Raw genomic sequence first — 19996 nt, forward strand, 5'->3', positions numbered from 1 at the left:
TCAAACACACAAAACAAAAATAACAGAAGTCAAGGACAAATAGACAATTCAACAATAAGCGTAGGCTTTAATACCCCACTTTGAACAATGGGCACAGCAACTAATCAGAGGTCAAAAGAGAAAGAGAAGATGTGACCAAGACTATAAACCAACTGGGCTACCACTGGAACACTCTACCCAACAAAGTAAAAAACACATTCTTTTCATGCACACAAGGAATGTTTTCCTAAATATGATCAACAGGCCACAATATGAGCCTCAATAAATTTAAGAGGCTTGAAAACATACAGTGTGACAGGGGTAAGTTCTTTTACATCAGCCTTGGCAATATTTTTTTGGATTTGACCCCCAAAGCAAAGGCAATGAAAGATAAAATAAATAATGGAATAACATCAAAGTCAAAGCTTTTGCACAGTAATGGACCATCAACAACATGAAAAGGCAATCCACTGAATGGGAGAAAATGTTTGCAAATCATATATGTGATAAAGGGTTAATATCCAAAATTTATAAAGAACTCATATCAACATCAAAAAACAAGCAATTCAAGGGGCGCCTGGGTGGCCCAGTCAGGTAAGCTTCTACCTTCAGCTCAGGTCATGATCCGGGGTCCTGGGATCGAGCCCCACATCGGGCTCCCTGGTCAGTGGGGAGTCTGCTTCTCCTCTGCCCCTCTCCTCCGCTCGTGTTCTCTCTCCCTCAAATCAATAAATACGTTCTTTAAAAAAAAAACCACCAATAATAAATTCAGTTAAAAAATGGGCAGAGGAACTAAATAGACATTTTTCCAAGGAAGACATACAAATGGTGATAGGTACGTGAAAAGAGATTTAGTGTCACTATCATCAGGGAAATGCAACTCAAAACCACAATGAGATCTCACCTCATACTTGTCAGAATGGCTGTCATCAAGAATACAAGAGACAACAGGTGTTGGCGAGGATGTGGAGAAAAGGGGACCCTCGTGCACTGTTGGTGGGCATGTAAATTGGTGCAGTCACTGTGGGAAACAGTATGGAGGGTCCTCCAAAAATTACAGCTAGAATTACCATGTGACCCAGTATGGGAATACAATCATGGGTTACTAAGTTATAGGACCGCATAGCCCAGCAGAGACCTGCTTTCTGTCTTGTTGAAAACAACAGGACATGCTTTGCTCATCTAGAACAGGCTCCACCAGATTTGGGGGATTCGTAGGCTTGCCTGCCTTTGCCTTACCTATAGAAAACTCATCTCCAGAAATGGTAAAGTCTACCCTTTGAATTGCTTAAGATTAATTGCCTTGTTTGCTTCAAGAACCTTGTAACCCCCTGCTCTGCACTTTCCGTGAATTCCTATGATGTATGTTACTTTGTTACCTGAAGTCTTTGTATTAATAAACAGGAGAGTCTAGGAGTGGCTCAGGGACTCTTATCCCCAGGCTCCATCTCACCTCTCTTGACTGATCCGTAGTCTGGAGTAATTATTTCTGCCACCGTGGGCTTTGCTGGTCGAAGCCCACAAGACAGGAGTCGGAACGCTCAATCCAACAATCCCACTACTGGGTATTTCTCCAAAGAAATTGAAAGCAGAGTCTTGAAAAGATATCTGGATTCCCACGTTCCCTGCATTATTCACAACAGCCAGACCTGGTAACAACCAAAGTGTCCATCTGTAGATGAATGGATAAAAATCTATCTATAATTTAATATAATATTAATATAATTTATTTATAATCATATATATATATAAAATTATTCATCCACAAGAAAGAAGGACATAGTGTCACTCGCAACAACATGGGTGGAACGTGAGGGCATTGTCCTAAGTGAAATAAGTCGGACACAGAACGACAAATACTGTATGATATCGCTTCTCCATGGAATTTTAAAAAACCAAACTCACAGAAATGGAGAGTGGACCGTTGGTTACCAGAGGCTGGAGGAAGGGAGATGGGGAGACATTGGTCAAAGAGTACAAAGTTCCAGTTATAAGATGAGGAAGTTCTGGGGGTCTAATGCACAGCACAGTGGTTAGAGTTAATACCACTGGATCATACATTAAAAGTTGCTAAGAGAATAGTTGATCTTAAATGCTGTCACTCAAAAAAAAAAAGCAATGGCAATGATGTGATGTGATGCGGGTGTTATTTAATAAATACTACAGCGGTAAGCATTTTGCAATATGTAAGTGTATCAAATCAACACATTGTGCCCTTTAAACTTACACAGTGTTACAATTCAATTATATCTCAACAAAGCTGCGTGGGGGGGGGAACCGGTGGAGGGTAGTGGGTTGGCTCTCGTCACTAGAGAGAAGAAGCTAGCAAGAATGGGTAAAAATCAGACCCCAACCAATTAGCTTCAGATGAAGTTAACTCCAGAAAGTTTAAGTGAGTTAGGCAAGATCACAGAGTGGATTAACGACCTAGCCAGGTCCGGGGCCCATATCACCATATGCTGTTGCAGCCTTCTCTCCACACAACGGCTGGCTATTTACTCACCTCTCTCATGACCCTCCTGAGAGAAGAAACAGCAACTTGGGTCAGAGAGAGCAACTGAGGCTAGACTAAGCCTCGTATGAAAAATCTCCTTCCTCTGCCTGCTGTCTGATCTTTAATGACTGGAAAAGTCCTCCTTTTCTTTAAGAATGACGGGACTGGCAGATAGGACCATGCTGGTGACCCTGTCCAACCTGATGTCCAGTCGAGGGAAGGAGACTCTCAAGAGGCCATTTCATAGGAAAACACCTAAAAAAAAAAAAAAAAACCAAAAGGCAACTGGAGGTAAGATTAGTGGGCAGAGGTTGGAACTGAAACAGGCCTCAGAAATCTCAACTGCTCTTCTCTGAGGTTACAGCCCCGTACTGGGGGCAAGATGGGGGTTACAGGGACCTTTGGAAAACATGGCCCCAGTCCAAAGCAGGGGTTGGGTTTCCCATCGGAAAGGCTGGCCACGGTCCTGTCCCTTTAAATTGACACCCTCCCTCCGGGGGCTCTGAGCTCTGAGAGGCTGGGACACTTCCTCCCCGTGCTGGGAGGGGCATCCTTCTGAGCTCACAGCCAAAGGGAAAGCACTAGGCCAGGGGCCTCTCTGCCACCCTCAGAGCCTGTCACCACTGCTGCGGGAAAGGTGAGCCCACAGGGCAAGGGGGTCGCCTGGGGAGTGGGAGCTGTGAGGACTTGGGGGCCTGTGTGAGCTCACTGAGCGAGCACCTGCCTTCTACTACCGCTGAGGATGAGGAAGGGGAGCGGGCTCTAGAAAGGTAACTTCGCGCTTCACACTTCTAGGCTTGGAAGGATGCTCTGACTTTCAAAGTAAGTTCAGAAGAAGTGCTAAGCATCTTCTCCAGTCGTGGCCTGCACACACTCCTATCTGGGACTAAATCCTTTCTCCTTCCCTACTCCCCGACTAGTAATAAAGGTGTTTGCTAGAAGGACTCCAGGAGCAGAGCACACTGGAGAAGCCGGCAGACACTCCCCGAGGGCAGATGCAGCAAAGCCGAAAGATATTTCTGAGGACAAAGAAACCGGTCTACCCTCAGACCGTGGTACAAAGTGAAAATTATGTCTATGAGCTGGATCCTCCTCAAACGCTCCACCTCCTCAGCCCTGTGTGCGACAGGGACTAGCAGGAGCCAGCGACCATGACGAACACCGTCTTCAAACCCCTGCCCTACACGTGCCCTTACACGTCTCTCCCCCCAGCCCGAGCCACCCAGGGCTGTGTGGGCTGCGAGCCCGCTTCCTACCCTCATCCCCACTGGAAATGAAGGGCTTGGACGGGGTGAATGGCTCAGAAACTCAGAGCACCCACCAAAGGCATTAGAATCACTCAGGGGGGTGGGGCGAGACATACCTTTTTTGGTTTTGTTTTTTTAAGTACAGATCTGTGAATCCAAATGTCAAAGAAATAGATATATTTTAAAGGATCCTTAGATATGTCCAAAAAATAGCAGGTTCAGAAGCACTGGACTAGATAAATCATCTACAATCCCATTTAAGATAACAGGAGTCTCCATGTCTTACATTCTTCACTGACTACCCAGCTTTGTGACCCCGGATTTCAGCTTTCAGAAACTCTGGAAGAATGCTCCAAATCCCAATCCAAACCCTGGGGGAGGTTCCAAAGGGCCCAGCAGTTGCGTGAATATTCTATACCACAGCCTCTCATTTCCAGCATGGACAAGGGCTTCCGGCTTTAGCTACATGCTTGTTCTTTGCACTGAATCTTCTGGCTGTTTCTTCACTTCTGCTCTGGAGTCAGTTATGGGAGTTCGCTGATTTGTATGCACAAGACCACTCCTCACCTAAGGTGTGTGGGGTGACCTTTATTGAGGGCTTTGGGGGGGGTGGCAGGGTGTTGCTGCAGAAACACAAAACACTTTGGACTGAGTACCAGGCAAACCTGTCACCTGAGTCCTCTGGCCAGAGACAAGTTATCCAGCAGCCCCTGCCTCTGCTTTTCCTCATGTGGTGCCCACGGGACAGAACACGGTCACCCACAGTAAGCAGGTGTCGCCATGAAGAGGTACACGTGAAATGGATGGTGAGGCACAGACAGGACTCAGACACGTGGGAGAGAATCAGTGGTCAGAGGAGCAAGCACACAGGTGGGAAAGGAAAGGTGCCGAATCCCGCTCTCTGCGGAGCAGCCCACCGAGTAGGGGGCGAGCGGGACAGGGGGCCGGGGAGGCGGACGGGGGGACGGGCTGCGCGCCTGTGTTCAGGCTCTCCTGTGCTCAGACAAACGTCATCGCGAAGTGTTTCACTGTATTAAACCACGTGGGAATTGGGTATAATCACTTAGTCGGAGAGGCCTCAGATTTGGGGCAAGACCATCAGGAGCTGGAGGGCAGTGGCCCGTCTCCCCAGGCGCACAGATCAAACTTGGACAAATGACACAAGCCCAGTTACTCGGTTTGCTGAGAGCAGATCACGGGCTCTTCAGATCAGCTTGGGAGGGATGTTTTCTTTCCAATTTCCACAAACAAAATGCAAATTCTCTTCTTGTTTTTGCCCCAGGCCGACTGCCCTAAGGTGGTTCCTAAGTCACTGAGCAAACTTTCCAATGCTCAGGGTTTTCCAAAGTCTCCCCTGGCTGTGGCATCTCCTGGGAAAACTCAGAACCTACAGCTTATGTCACTGACACAGAATCACCTGGGAAAACATTAGCATCTAAAGCTCACTCTCTGATACAGGAGCTGCTATCATCTGCCCTCTGCTTTTTGCATTCGAGGTCCCTGAAAAGTCACCAAATGCTCTCCCGGTACCGGGCCAACGCCAGCCAGGTCCTCCCAGGGTGGTTCTTCCCCATATGCTGATGTCAGGGGAAGGCAGGAGCCTTGACCTTTTCACTGGGGCACCACCAGCGTTTTGGACCTTGCCTGACCCACGAAGGTAGTTATACCTATTTGATGGATGGATGAATGAATGAATGAATGAATGAACAAATTGTCTTCGGGGCTCTTTCAGGCAAATGGGAGGACGGAAGATGGCAAGAGATGAAGAAAATGCCTATGGTAAGAATTGCCTCGCGGTGTGTACTGGCCTCGGGGGTCAGCTCTGGGGAACAAGGGGATGTGCCAACTCAAGACTGAACAGACACAAATCCCAGAGGTGTCTCCATGCTGGGCTCAAACAGCAAGAGCCCAGATTTGCCTTTGTGCTGCATCTCCGCCCCGCCCTACTGTGAGATATTAAGTGCTTTGACTAGTCTGTGCCTCCCAACCCAGAGGGTAAACCGAGGATGAGAAATCTACTCTGACCCCCACACAAGAGGAGGTGGAGGGAATGAGACCATGGACTAGAGGGAACACGATTTACCAGGTAGAATGTGCTAGAGAACAAGGATGGGGGCTTAACAGGTATCTTCCTGGCAGCAGGTGTGAGAGCTGGGGAGGAGGAGGGCAATTGGGAAGGAGGGAAGAAGGAAAGAGACCAGCCCCCTAATCCTCTGAGCAACCCCGGGAGAAACAACTCTCTGTCACCACTCCCATCTGTGCGGAAGACGTTTAACACTCAGATGGAGCAACTTCCCCAGGGTTACACGGCGGGCACACGCTGCGGCTGTGATTCCAACGCGCGGTGGCCGGGACTGCACACAGCCCCTCACTCCCAGGCCTCCGTGCCCTCCCGCCTCTCCTGGCTGGGACGCGGGGACGGCGCCCGGGAGAAGCATCCCAGAGGCCAGGGCAGGTGTCAAGCAGCAACAGGTCTGCACCGCGTGCGGGCCCAGACAGCACGTCCGCGGAGTCAGGGCCTGCCATCACGGAGCGGTGCCCTCCAGAGAGATGCGCACCAGCTGCTGGAGCGGGGCCAGGGGCCTGTGCTGAGGCCAAAGACGCAAGAGACATGGGGACAGACGCCCCAGGGCGGAACAAGCTCTGACCAGAACCCTAGGAAAGGCTTGGTCGGAGAAGCAGAAGCCCAAGGCCTGGTGCTCTGCCGTGTTCCACAGGCGCCCCCGGGGCCCCGGGGAGCGGAGGCGGGTCCGAGGCGGGCAGCCCACGCCTGCTGTGCCCTCACAGGTTCCGAGGACCCGGACGACGCGCCGCCTGCGCAGGAGCCCCGGCTCAGGCTCATCCTGGCCGGCAAGACCGGCGCGGGCAAGAGCGCCACGGGCAACAGCATCCTGGGCCACGGGCGCTTCCCGTCCAGGCTCGCGTCCACCCGGTGACCAGGACCTGCGCCCTGGGGAGCCGCCGCTGGGCCCGCTGGCGCGTCGAGGTCACCGACACCCCGGACCTCTTCAGCGCCGACGGCCCGCGCCGACCCGGACTGCGCCGAGCGGGGCCGCTGCTACTGCTGTCGGCGCCCGGGCCGCACGCGCTGCTGCTGGTCACCCAGCTGGGCCGCTTCACCGCCCAGGACGAGCAGGCCGTGCGCGGCGTCCGCGAGCTCTTCGGGCCGGCGTCCTGGCGCGGGCCGTGCTCGTCTTCACCCGCCGGGAGGACCTGGAGGGGCCTCGCTGCACGACTACGTGCGCGACACCGACAACCGCGCGCTGCGGGCCCTGGTGGCCGAGTGCGGCGGCCGCGTGTGCGCCCTGAGCAACCGGGCCGCGGGCGCGGCGCGCGAGGCGCAGGTGGAGGAGCTGCTGGCGCTGGTGGAGCGGCTGGCGCGGGAGCACGGGCGCGCCCTTCACCAACGCCGTGTACGGCCTGGCGGAGTCCCTGCGCCACGCGCCCCCGACCTCAGGCTCCGGCGGGTGGCCCAGCTGCTGGCGGCCGGCGGCTTGGCGCGGGGGCGTGTGCGGGGGCGGCGCTGGCTGGAGGTGGCGCCGCGCGGGTGGCGGCGGGCGCTCGTGCTGCTCGGGGGCGCGCTGCTCCTCGGCCTGCTGCTCTGGCGCCTGAGACCAAAGGCCTTGCAGGAGGTCAGTCCCGACTGACAGTCCAAGGACGACTTCGGCCCGTCGACTGATGATCACTTCGCCGCTCGTGCGGTGTGCCTTCGGGGCCCACAGGCTCTTCTTTCCTCCTTCCTGGCGGGGATTGCCTAGGCAGCGTCCCGCCCGGCCCGGACTCAGCAAAACCTTCCCCTGGGAATTGGCCCTCCATGTGCTCTCCTTTCACTGAAGCCAAACAACCGGAGTTGCTTTTGTCTGTTTTCCCCGACCTCAGGCTGCCTTCCCCTGTCATTGGATTGTCTTCCCTCCTGTCTTTGCCCTCATGTTTCACAGACTCCCCCAAAGCCCGAGGGGGAGAGCCAACACAGAGCAGAACCTCAGTCCATCTCGTTTATTTGAGTTCAATCTGAGTTGAATAAATATAGGAAACAATCACATTGTGTTAAAGGAAATCGGTATTTCCTTTTGATGGTAAATGTTTGTTCTCCCTTATATTCTTGTTGAACAGAAACTAACTCTTGTCATTCCTAACCCCTTCTGCAAAGACCATACAAACCAGTACAAACACACCCACACACATTCAGGCATGTGATCAGAAGAACAGAATACATAAAGCCTGTCCATCTACCAGTCAGGCGATGTCTCCCTGGGCATGGCCATTCCCACCCCTCTGCAGCTTGAAGGCAGATGGGTTCCTTAGGGGCCATTGAGACCCTGCAGAGACTCACCTTCTGAAGAGGAGTGTTTTCCTTGGTTTACACACTCACAGGGTAAGGTTACACTTTCCAACTCAGGGATGAATTTAAAAACATTGGAGAGGTTTGGAAATTTCTGTTTTATTTCAATCTCGAATAAAGGAGCAGACAGTCTTGGGGCCAACTGGTGAAGTGAGGTGAGGTGCGGAGTCATCTTCTGTCCCATGTGTCTCTGGGAGGGTCAGCGCTCTGGTCCAGGTCAAATGAGCCCGGTTAGCCTGTCTCGTCCGTCCTGATTGTGCCTCCCTGTCTCTCCAGCACCTCTACCCTGACGCACAAACTCAAGCTCCTCTCTGATACTGCTGTGTATTTTCCAAATCTCCCCTCTCCCGTGCCCCCTGCCAGGTTGGCCTCTCAGTCAGCGATACGCACATGACTGATGACCTCAGATTACTCATGAGATGCTTACAAAGGGACAATCTCGCTGCAACAGCTGAGCACAAATTACAGAGAAAGGCCCACAGTCCTGCATGGAAGCCATGCAGACACTAACAGGAACGCCGAAGCCCAGTGCCGAGATTTGAAATTCCCTCAGCTGCAAAGGTCAATTTGGTTTAAGGGTTGTGTGCAGGTCCCAGCAGGAGCCCTGATAGGGAATCTTGATTTTGGTCATGTTCACTTTTCAGTAGACTCTTGTGATGAACAAACAGAAACAAACAAAATCAAACCGAACGCTGGCATTGTCTCTCTGCTGAGAAAGAGGAAAAGGGTCACCGGAAAAATAAATACAAAAAATAAAAATGAAAAAAAGAATAGCAAGGTGTCCAGTGTGAACAATGGAAAGTTTTAACCCATGACCGAACTAGAAGAGTTGGATTCTTCTCTTTTTAGTTGGGGAGGTTGGGATCCCAGGGAGCTCCCAAGGGGCAGTGATTGAGCTGATGGAAATGTGGGAAGGAGCACTCCGGGGGTCCCACTAAGGCTGCAATCCAGGACACACTGGGAAGAGAGTGTGTTTGTGGGCAGTGTGTTACAAGCTGGGATATATGCGAAAGGATAAAGGATGCCATGAAAAATATCTGAAACATATTAGTGGGTAAAAACAGCATAGCATGCTAGGATAGCTGGACATCCGCAGGCAAAATGTGAATGTGGATCCCTGTATCATGTTATCTAGAAATAGTAGTATACAAAGGGGATCGAAGAGCTAAACATAAGAGTTAAAACGGTAAGACTCTTTTTCTTTTCTAAAGACTTATTTATTTGTTTGAGAGAGAGAGAGAACCCAAGTGGGAAGGGCAGAGGGAGAGGGAGAGAGAATCTCAAGCAGACACCGCACTGAGCACAGAGCCAGATGTGGGGCTCGATCCCATGACACTGAGATCAGGACCCAAGCCTTTGAAACTGAGAGATGGGCGCTTACCTGACTGCACCCCTCAGGCACCCCAAAACTGTAAGACTCTTAAAACACAGGTGTAAATCTTTATAACCATGAGTTAGGCAATAGTTTCCAACATATGACACCAAAATCACAATCGATCAAAGAAAAATAGAATAACTGGATTAAAACATTTGCCCACCATAGAACACCATCAAAACTGAACAGACAACCCACAGAAAGGGAGAAAATATGTGCAAATTCTATATCTGATAAAGATCTAGTACCCAGAATATATAAAGCGCTCTCACAACTCCATAGTAAAAAGATAAATAACTCAGTTTTTTAAATAGGTAAAAAAAATGGTTCAGCATTTCTCCAAAGGAGATACGCAAATAGTCAATAAACACATGAAAAGATGCTCGATATCATGAGTCAGTGGGGAAATGCAAATCAAAACCAAAATAAGATACCACTTCACATTCGCAGGATGGTTATAATTTAAAAAAAAAAGAAAGAAAAGAAAAACTAACAAATCCAAGTGAAGATGTGGAGAGATTGGACCCTGATACATTACTGGTAAGGGAACAAGCACTATGGAAAGGAGTCTGGCAGTTCCTCAAAAAGTTAGACACAGAGTTACCACATGACTCAGTAATTCCACTCCTAGGTATGTACCCAAGAGAGCTGAAAACATGTTCACACCAAAACTTGTACCTGAATGTTCATAGCAGCATGATTCATAATTGCCAAAAAAGTGGAAGCAACCCAATGTCCATGAACTGATGGATGGATGGATGGAATATTATTTATCCAGGCCACCACATGAATGAACCTTGAAAGCGTTATGCTAAGTGAAAGAAGCCAGACACACAAAAATAACATAAAGGTATGATTCCATTTGTACGGAATGTCCAAACACGAGAGTGGGCTCATGAGAGTGTCCTTGAGAGGGTTTGACCTTAGTTCCTTGTACTCTGTCAACACTTATATTCAACTTCACTTTTTGAAATGTGTTGTTGTTTTTTTATGTAGGCTCCACGCCCAGCATGGAGCCCAACATGGGGCTTGAGCTCACGACCCTGAGATCAAGACCTGAGCTGAAACCGAGTGTCGGGAGATCAACCAACTGAGTTATTCAGGCGCCCCTCAACTTCACTTTTTAAGCTTTTCTCCCCTCCTGTGGGTTGAATTGGGTTCCCGCAAAAAAGATATGTTCAAGTTTTCACCTGCAGTACCTATGAATGTGACCTTATTTAGAAACAAGGTCTTTGCAGATTTGATTGTTAAGATAAGACCACTTGGTCATCTCAATCCACATGACTGGTATCCTTATCAGAGGAGGGCAATGTGGCCACAGACACACACAGAGGGAAGACAGTCACATAAAGATGGAGGGAGAGATGGGACTATGCTGCCAAGGAACCCCTGGGGACATCGGGACCCGGAAGAGGCAAGGAAGGAACCCCCTTCTGTCTTCACAGGGAGTATGGCCCTACCAACATTTTGATTTTGGATTTCTGGCCTCCAGAATTGTGAGAAAACAAATTTATGTCTTCATAAGCCACCCAGTTAGTGGTACTTCGTTATAGCAGCCCTAGGAAATAATAATACAGTTGATGTTTGAACAACTTGGCGGGGCGGGGGCGGGGAGGGTTAACAGCACTGACATCGCCCTCACCCACAATTGAATATCTGAGTATAACTTTTTTTTTCCAGATACAATTTAAAACAAAATTTATTTAAATTCAATATCTGAGTATAACTTTAAACTCCCCCAAAATTTTAATAATAATGGAAATGGTTGATTAACACATATTTTGTATGTCATATGTATTACATGCTGTAGTCTTACAATAAAGTAAACTAGAAGAAGAAAATGTTATCATAAGGCAGGGACACCTGGGTGGCTCAGGTCTGCCTTCAGCTCAGGTCATGATCCCGGGGTCCTGGGATCGAGCCCTGCATTGGGCTCCCTGCTCAGCGGGGAGCCTGTTTCTCCCTCTCCCTCTGCCCCTCTCCCTGCTTGTGCTCTCTCTTTCTCTCTGACAAATAAATAAATAAAATCTTTTAAAAAATCATAATGAGGAAAAATACATTTACCGTACTCTACAGTATTTATTTAATTTTTTTAAGATTTTAGTTTTAGGTAATCTTTAGGCCCAACATGGGCCCCGAACCCACAACCCTGAGATCAAGAGCCACATGCTCCACTGACTGAGCCAGCTGGGCGCCCCACATAGTACTGTACAGTATGTACTGAAAAAAATTCACATAGAAGTGGACCCACGCAGTTCACACTCACGTTGTTCAAGAGCCAACTGAACATCCTTCATGTTGTGATTCCCTCTCGTTAACCCTGGTCAACATACGAGGATTACATGTTTGTGCCATTGAAGGAGATGAAATGGCAGGTCGCACATAGATGTGAGTAGGCAGGGCAGTAAGGGAATGCAGGCTGCCGCCGTATCACTCTCCTCTGAGGATGTCCCAGTGGTGGCAGTAATGACCTAGGGAGGACATCAGTCCCAAAGGGGTAGCTGTGGATCAAAACCGAAGCGAGCTGAGCCCCACTGTGGAGCTGGGTGACATTCAAGCACAAGGTGATCAAACATGTGGACAAATTGGAAGCTCCTGGAAAGATACCTGCCCTAACCCTAAATACATAGTGGGATGGGGGCTAGGTGCCTGGTTCCTACCGTTCTGTAGACAGGGGCTATGGAAGTGGCAGAACCTGGAGAGGTACAGGGTCATCTCCAGAGTTCTCATCAGGAACCATGAACATCAGAAGGAAGTGACAAAGCATTTTTCAAGTGTTGAAAGAAAAGGACTGACAACCCAGAACTCTGTTGCCAGAGAATATGTTCTTCAAGAATAAAAGGGGAATCATGACATTCTCAGGTGAAGGAAAACTAATTAAGGGAATTTGTCACCAGGAGACCTTCTCGAAAAGACTAAGGAAGATTTGAAACAGAAAGAAACAATAAAAAGGAACTTGGAACGTCAGGAAGAAAGAAAGTAGCAAAAATGTAGGTGAATGGACTCTCCTTCTCCTTGAGTTCTAATTATGGTTGATGATTGAGGAATATATTACAACACTGTCTGATATGGTTCTAAATTTATGTAGAAGAAATAAATTCAACACAATTACATTGTAGGGCGCCTGGGTGGCTCAGTCGTTGGGCGTCTGCCTTCGGCTCAGGTCATGATCCCAGGGTCCTGGGATCGAGCCCCGCATCGAGCTCCCTGCTCCACAGGAAGCCTGCTTCTCCCTCTACCACTCCCCCTGCTTGTGTTCCCTCTCTCGCTTTGTCTCTCTCTGTCAAATAAATACATAAAAATCTTTAAAAAAGGACAATTACATTGTAGACAGGGGAGTTTCAATGTTCTGAAGAGGGGTTAAGTTCATATACTTCACCCTGGCTGGTAAAATGATAATACCAATGGACGGTGGTACCTAGAACAACCACTAAACCACTAAATAGCTATTCAGAAAGGAACACTTTAAAACAGTGTTTTTTAAACAGTGTTTCTAAAGTGTTCTTTTCTGAATAACTATTTTAGTGGTTGTTCTAAGTATTATGGTACAAAATCAGAGACACAGATCAACAGAACAGAAGAGAAAACCCAGAAATGAACCCACAACTATATGGTCAAGTCATCTTTGACAAAGCAGGGAAGAATATTCAATGGGGAAAAGATAGTCTCTTCAACAAATGCTGTTGGGAAAATTGGACAGCAAAATGCAAAAACATGAAACTGGACTACTTCTTACTACCATACACAAAAATAAATTCAAAATGGATGAAAGACCTAATGTGAGACAGGAAACCATTAAAATCCTAGAGGAGAGCACCGGCATCAACCCCTTTCACATTGGCCATAACAACTTCTTACTAGATCTGTCTCCCGAGGCAAGGGAAACAAAAGCAATAATATACTATTGGGGACTTCCTCAAAATAAAAAGCTTCTGCACAGCAAAGGAAACAATCAATAAAACTAAAGGGTAACTGACAGAATGGGAGAAAATATTTGCAAGTGACATATATCTGATAAAGGGATAGCATCCAAATTATAAAGAACTTATAAAACTCAACACCCCAAAAATGAATAATCCCATTAGAAAACAGGCAACAGGCATGAATAGACATTTTCCCAAAGAAGACAGATGGCCAACAGACCCGTGAAAAGATGCTCAACATCACTCATCATCACGGAACTACAAATCAAAACTACAATGAGATATCACCTCACACCAGTCAGAATGGCTAAAATCAACAACACAGGAATCAGCAGGTGTTGGCGAGGATGTGGAGAAAGGGGAATCCTCTTGCACTATTGTTGAGCATGCAAACTGGTGCAGCCACTCTGGAAAACAGTATGGAGATTCCTCAAAAAGTTAAAAATACAACTACCCTATGACCCAGCAATTGCACTGCTAGGTATTGACCCAAAGAATACAAAAATACTATTCAAAGGGGTACGTGCACCCCGATGTTTATAGCAGCATTATCAACAATAGCCAAATTATGAAAAGAGCCCATATATGTAATAGAATATTACTCAGCCATCAGAAAGAATGAAATCTTGCCATTTGCAACAACATGGTTGGAGCTAGATAGTATTATGCTAAGTAAAAGTCAGAGTCAGTCTCACTCAGAGAAAGACAAATACCATTTGATTTCACTCATATATGGAATTTAAGAAACAAAACAAAGGATCAGAGGGGGGGAAAAAGAGAGAGGAAAACCAAAAAACAGACTCCTAACTATAGACAACAAACTGATGGTTACCGGAGGGGAGATGGGGGGTAGGGAGTTGGGTGAAATAGGTGATGGGGATTAAGGAGGGCGGATGAGCTCCCGGTGTCGTATGGAAGTGTTGAATCACTAAACTGTACACCTGAAACTCATAATACACCGTATGTTAACTCGTTGGAATTTAAATAAAAACTAAAATGAATGAATAAATATAAAAACACTATATTAAAATCAGAATAGAATTACGAAATTGTTCAAGTGACCCACAAGAATGTAGAGGAGAAAATAGAGAAGTGAAAACTGGAGAGAACAAAGGAAAAAACAAAATAAAAATGGCAGACTTATGCACTAACGCCTCGATGATTAATTCTATTAAATGTAGGGATCTAAATTAAAAGATAGAAACTGGAGAGTAGATTCAACCATGTGACCCAAGTATATGCTGCTTCCCAGAAAATAATTTCAGATGTTACGGTAGAAACCAGTTGAAAAGAAAAGGCTGAGAAAACATAAAGAGTGCAAATGTTAAACATGCAAAGGAAAGAAGGAATGGGTATAGTAATATCAAATAAAGTGGACTTCAGAGCAAAGAAAGTTACCAAAACCAGAGAGGGACATTATGCAGTGATGGAAAGGTCATTCCAGCAAGAAGACAAAGCAATCCTAAATGTGTATTCCCAAAAACAGAACTACAAAGCGTGTGAGGCAAGAACTGAAAGAATCGAAAGGAGAATTGAGGAATCCACCATTCCATTTGGAGACTGCATATCCCTCTCTCAACCACTGATAGTGCAATTTTGAGAAAATGAGCAAGGTTATGGGAGAATTGACCCCATAACACCATCAATCAACAGGATCTAACTGATATTGATAGAAACAAGCGGAGCCGACACATCCTTCTCAAGTGCACATGGAACACGGACCTAGATAGACCACATCCTGGGCTCCAAGACAAATGTCAACAAATGTAAGAGAGTTGAAATCGTATGGAGTGTGTTCTCCGACCACAGTGGAATCCAGCTAGAAATCAGTAATAGAGAGGTACCAGAAATGTCTTCTTCTCTGCCCTAGCAGCCTCATGATTCCCTAAACCATCATCGGAATCTGAGCAAAGGCCTTATTGATGGCCCTCCAGTGTCGAATTCTAAGGCTGAAAAGGGGATTTTCTGGGCTTGGAAAACACTCAAGACTCTGTCACTGAAGGATGGAAAAGTAAGTGGTAAAGACCCATTTCCTCTTTTTTTTCTACCCATTGCTAAAGCCAACCTCCTTTGCTATTGAAGAGAAGAGGGGAGAATACTTTCCCTACTGCATGTCTGTCCCCGGCCCCAATACTCACTCCTTTTCCACTTTGAGCACAGATGACTTTGCTCAAGAATGGACAAACCCAGTGTCGACTCACCCTGGGCCAGCCTCTGCCCATGCTCCGGCTTGGCCAACCCTCTGGGCATGATCAGCTCAGCTATGTAATTTAGCCCCTTGGTGGAAATTCTGATGGCAGCTGCCTGGTCGGGCCAGACACCTTCCAGGCTGTGTGAGAACAGGCCTTCCAGGATGCTGGGCACACCACGGCTCACAGCCCTGGGGCACTGGCAACAGTCTCTTCCATCCACTCACGGCGATGTCAGGGACTCCAACTCCACTCACACAGGAGAAAAACGACTCCCTTTTTTTGACAAGAGAGGACCCTGAGGCCCAGAAAGCTTAGATAGCATGCACCAGGCCACCCTGCCTACCAGACCTGGAACCATCATCTGAGTCCTACAGTTCACCTTCCGTCTGTCCCTCCACACTCCTCTCCAGACCCCATCCCATCCACTCAACGATGAGACTGTGGGAAATGTGGACGTGAAATCTCAAGTCAGAGTTCAATGGGAAGAAATCTGAATTATGAAACACGATTTCTCTTCCCTTATCTTGCTCAGTTTTCAGGAGAAAAGGAAATAATACACCCTGTTGCAAAAGGACTGTTGAAATCTCCAGCTATAACCATGGATGTGTCTGTTTCTCCATTCACTTCTGCCAGTTTTACTTCTTTAATTTTGAAGTTTTCTTGTTTTTCTGAAACTCGGTTACTTATGAGGTGCATGCGATGAAGGACAGTTGGAAGAAAGGCAGGCAGGGACAAGGGGCCCCCCGCCCTAAGAGGAAACCACTTGTAAGAGGATTTTACACCACCCTGGAAGGAGCCCTCCACCTTTTCCTGCGTGATAGATAGATGACGGAAACCTGATTGGATGACAGGCACAGGGAGGGTTAATCAGATTAAACCATCGAGCCAACAAGCCCATAAAACCCCCTAGACTTAGAAATTCCGGTGGCAAGCCTCTCGGGTCCCCTCCCTCTTTGAGAGCTTGTACTATTGCTAAACTCAATAAACACTTGCTCTGCTGTCCACCACTCTGCCTGGTCTCCCTCTTCATTCTTCGAAGGGGCGTGACCGAGAACTGCGGGCACCGAAGGAGAAAATCCTGTAACACACGTACTTTCAGTATTATTGTGTCTTGTTGATGAATTAACCTCCTCATCCCTGAGAAAGGTCCTTCTTTATCCCTGGAGGAGAGATGGGGTTGCTCTGAAGCCCGTTTTGTCTGATAGCAATATAGCCACTGCAGGCTTCGTATACTTCATGTACGCTCTATCTTTTCCAGTTCGTCGACTTTAACCTATCTGTGTCTTTATATTTAAACCCAGATCTTTTGAGTTTCTGTGCAGGCTTTGATGCATAGTCCTGATTGACTAAGTCGTTGGCCATTGGCTGATTCAACCTCCACCCCTCATCTCTCTGGTCCTGGGAAGTCTGGCTGGGACTGAGAGTTCCAATCCTCTAATCACCTTGTTGGTCCTCTGGACAACAAGTGCCCCACCTTGGTGGGTCTGAAAGTCGCCTTCATTAACATAACAAAGACACCTTTATTGCCAGTATGACAGAAAATTTCAAGGGGTTTAAGAGCTGTGAGCCATGAACCATGGACAAAAACCAAATACATATGAAAAATATATTTTGGTCATTTGATCAAATACATATGTCTTATAATTCACAGTATTACAGGATGGGTGGTAAATAATAACCTCGGTTATTCCATCATGCCCTGAAACAGAAGACCCCGCCCACCTGTCTTCTTTTGCAGAGTTATCTGTGGAAGACACCGGACATCTGTACTATTGACTTTCTCACATTCTGAACTTTGCTGTTTGCATCCTCACGATGTCATTTAATATGATCCTCTGTCTCATACATTTCTGTAAGTTGGAACTTAGCTGTGGTTGGTTGGATCAGACGCATCAGAATCAAGTTCAGTATTTTTGGCAATGTTACTCATAAACAGTGCCCTGTGTTTCCATCAGGGGGAACTTAGTGATGATCACTGAGTAAACCATTATTAAGTGTTGCAAAATGGTAATATTCTATTCTCCTATTTCCTTTCCAATATGTAGCTAGAATTTTGTATTAGGATATGCTTTCCCTCTTCACTTACTTAGTAACCTGAAGTACAGTCTATGCTAGAAATGCAGGATCAATGCTTGATAAACACCAGAATAAATTACAAATGAATAAAAGATTTAAATGTTAGCACAAAGAAAAAAGGTCCAGAAGGCAACAGAAAAGTATTCCACCATAATTGATGCATGTGGAAGGTCTTTCTAAGTATGACTCAAAAACCAGAGCACACAAATGTATGGATTCATATCCCTACATAATAGCAATACACATCTACTTTGTTAAAAAACAAAGTAAAGGGGCGCCTGCCTGGCTCAGTTAATGGAGTGTGAGACTCTGGATCTCGGGGTTGTGAGTTCGAGCCCCACACTGGGTGCAGAGATTACTTAAAAATAAAATCATTAAAAACAAACAACAACAACAACAACAAAAACAAAGTAATTGTTTGAATAACAAACTAGAAAATAATGTTTATAACCCATAAAATAGACACATGACTAATCTGCCTAATAAGTAAAGTTTCTGGGAAATTGAAAGGTAAGGGAGCAGCAACCCATTGTAAAAATGGACGAAAGAAGACAGCAGAAAAACATATGAAAAGATGCCTAATCACACACATATGGAAAGAAATGCATATCAAATTGCATTCAGATATGATTCCTCCTCCATCCAGTTTGTAAAACCCAAAAGTATACCTCTGACGGATTTTAGCCATGGTCATACGCTTAGAAAGACAAAAGAGTAAGCGTGTTAGTAATTTTTGAACTGCTATTCCAGATGTCACTGTTTCCATTCAGAATGCCAAGGAGCCCCTTCTTTCCTCCATAGTTTTGAATAAAAGCATATACACACAGAGAATGGAGTCATTTGGGCAAACTATCACCTTTGCATCCAAAGGACAGCACCCCTAGTATGCTGCGGTAGAGAGTGTAGCAGGAATCAAGGTCAAAATGGAGCTCCCCAAACCCTCTCCCTGAATGGAGGCAATTGGGGCCAGAGTGGACCCTTAGTCAGGCCACACCACATGAGACCGAGAAGGGTAAACCTGAAGAGGAAGACTCACCTGAGTCAGCCAGAAACAGGCCTTCTTTGGTCAGCTGAGAGTGTGGACACAGGAAGCCCCAGGCAGGAGATGCATGGGTCCAGGGTGACCGGGAACTGAAGCGAGGGGACATGGAACTCATTTCTTGCTTTGAGGCAAAGAAACTCTACTCCAGTGTCTGGAAACAGTGGATGTCAGGCTTTCCGCCAACTTCTTTCCCCCAAATTACTTCTATTTCTATGAGAAGGAGTGAATATTATGCTCTTCCCAGAGAGTGGAATTTAAATATTCTCTCCTTTGGAAATTGAGGAGCAAGAGATTCTCCCTGAAAAGAGTAGGGGACTCATAGAATGCTGCTTTTTAAACAGTCTCCCTCAAAAGCCAGACTGGAGGAGAAGACCCCACGAAGGCACTGCAGTCCACAGTCTAGCTGGACTCCCAGCCGACAGCCTGCATCCGCTCCTGGCCTATGAGTGAAGCATCTCGTACATGGCAGCTTAGCTGGGACACCACATGACTGCAACTCCCACCAAGGTACACGAGGTAGAACCATCCCAGAAGCCCAGTCAACCCAGTTCTTGAGAGGTAATGAAATGTAGGAAATGTTACAAACCCATTATGACTATATAAGATTATATATGACATGAATAAATTGGCAAAAAAGATCAGTGTTTTTATATTCTCCCCAGGACCTCCATCATGCAATGTTCCTGAAAATAAGACTGTGCCTTCTTTAACTGAAGTAAATCTGTACCTTTCTTTGGTCGCTATCATGAATCTTTAGCCACTAAGTGTCTAAGACCAGTAAGGATTCAGAGCTTCAGGCGAGTTGACAATAGCTAGTACAGATGTCAACAAAACCATTTTCTCCTGTGGATGACAAACATTCTTCTACACCGCACAAATGAACAAAGAGCCACCGTGCAACTACCAGAAGATGACCCTAGTGACGATGACGTTGGCCTTCCCGCCAAACTCTTTTTTTTTTTTTAAAGATTTTATTTATTTGAGAGAGAGAGAGAGAGCACATGAGAGGGGGTTGGGTCAGAGGGAGAAGCAGACTCCCTGCTGAGCAGGAAGCCCGATGTGGGACTCGATCCCGGGACTCCAGGATCATGACCTGAGCCGAAGGCAGTCGCTTAACCAACTGAGCCACCCAGGCGCCCACCGCCAAACTCTTGTCAAAGCAAAAATTTGCTTGGTGCCCCGTGCTCTGTGGTTGTAAATTTCACATTGGAGCTGGTTCTCATATCGCAGCCCACTAGAGCTTCCGCATAGCCGTTCTAGTACTGCCTGGGTTTGGAAGACAAGGAGACACATGGAGCTGTGTGGTGTTTAAAAACACAGACTTAT

The 19996-nt window shown here is 46.9% G+C and overlaps 1 pseudogene; it reads left to right on the forward strand.

Annotated features, from left to right (window-relative positions):
* Nucleotides 1-3116: 3116 nt before the first annotated feature.
* Nucleotides 3117-8835, forward strand: LOC113908488 (annotated as a pseudogene).
* Nucleotides 8836-19996: the final 11161 nt, after the last annotated feature.

This window comes from Zalophus californianus, chromosome Y (assembly GCF_009762305.2).
Source record: "Zalophus californianus isolate mZalCal1 chromosome Y, mZalCal1.pri.v2, whole genome shotgun sequence".
In the NCBI taxonomy this organism is placed as follows: Eukaryota; Metazoa; Chordata; class Mammalia; order Carnivora; family Otariidae; genus Zalophus; species Zalophus californianus.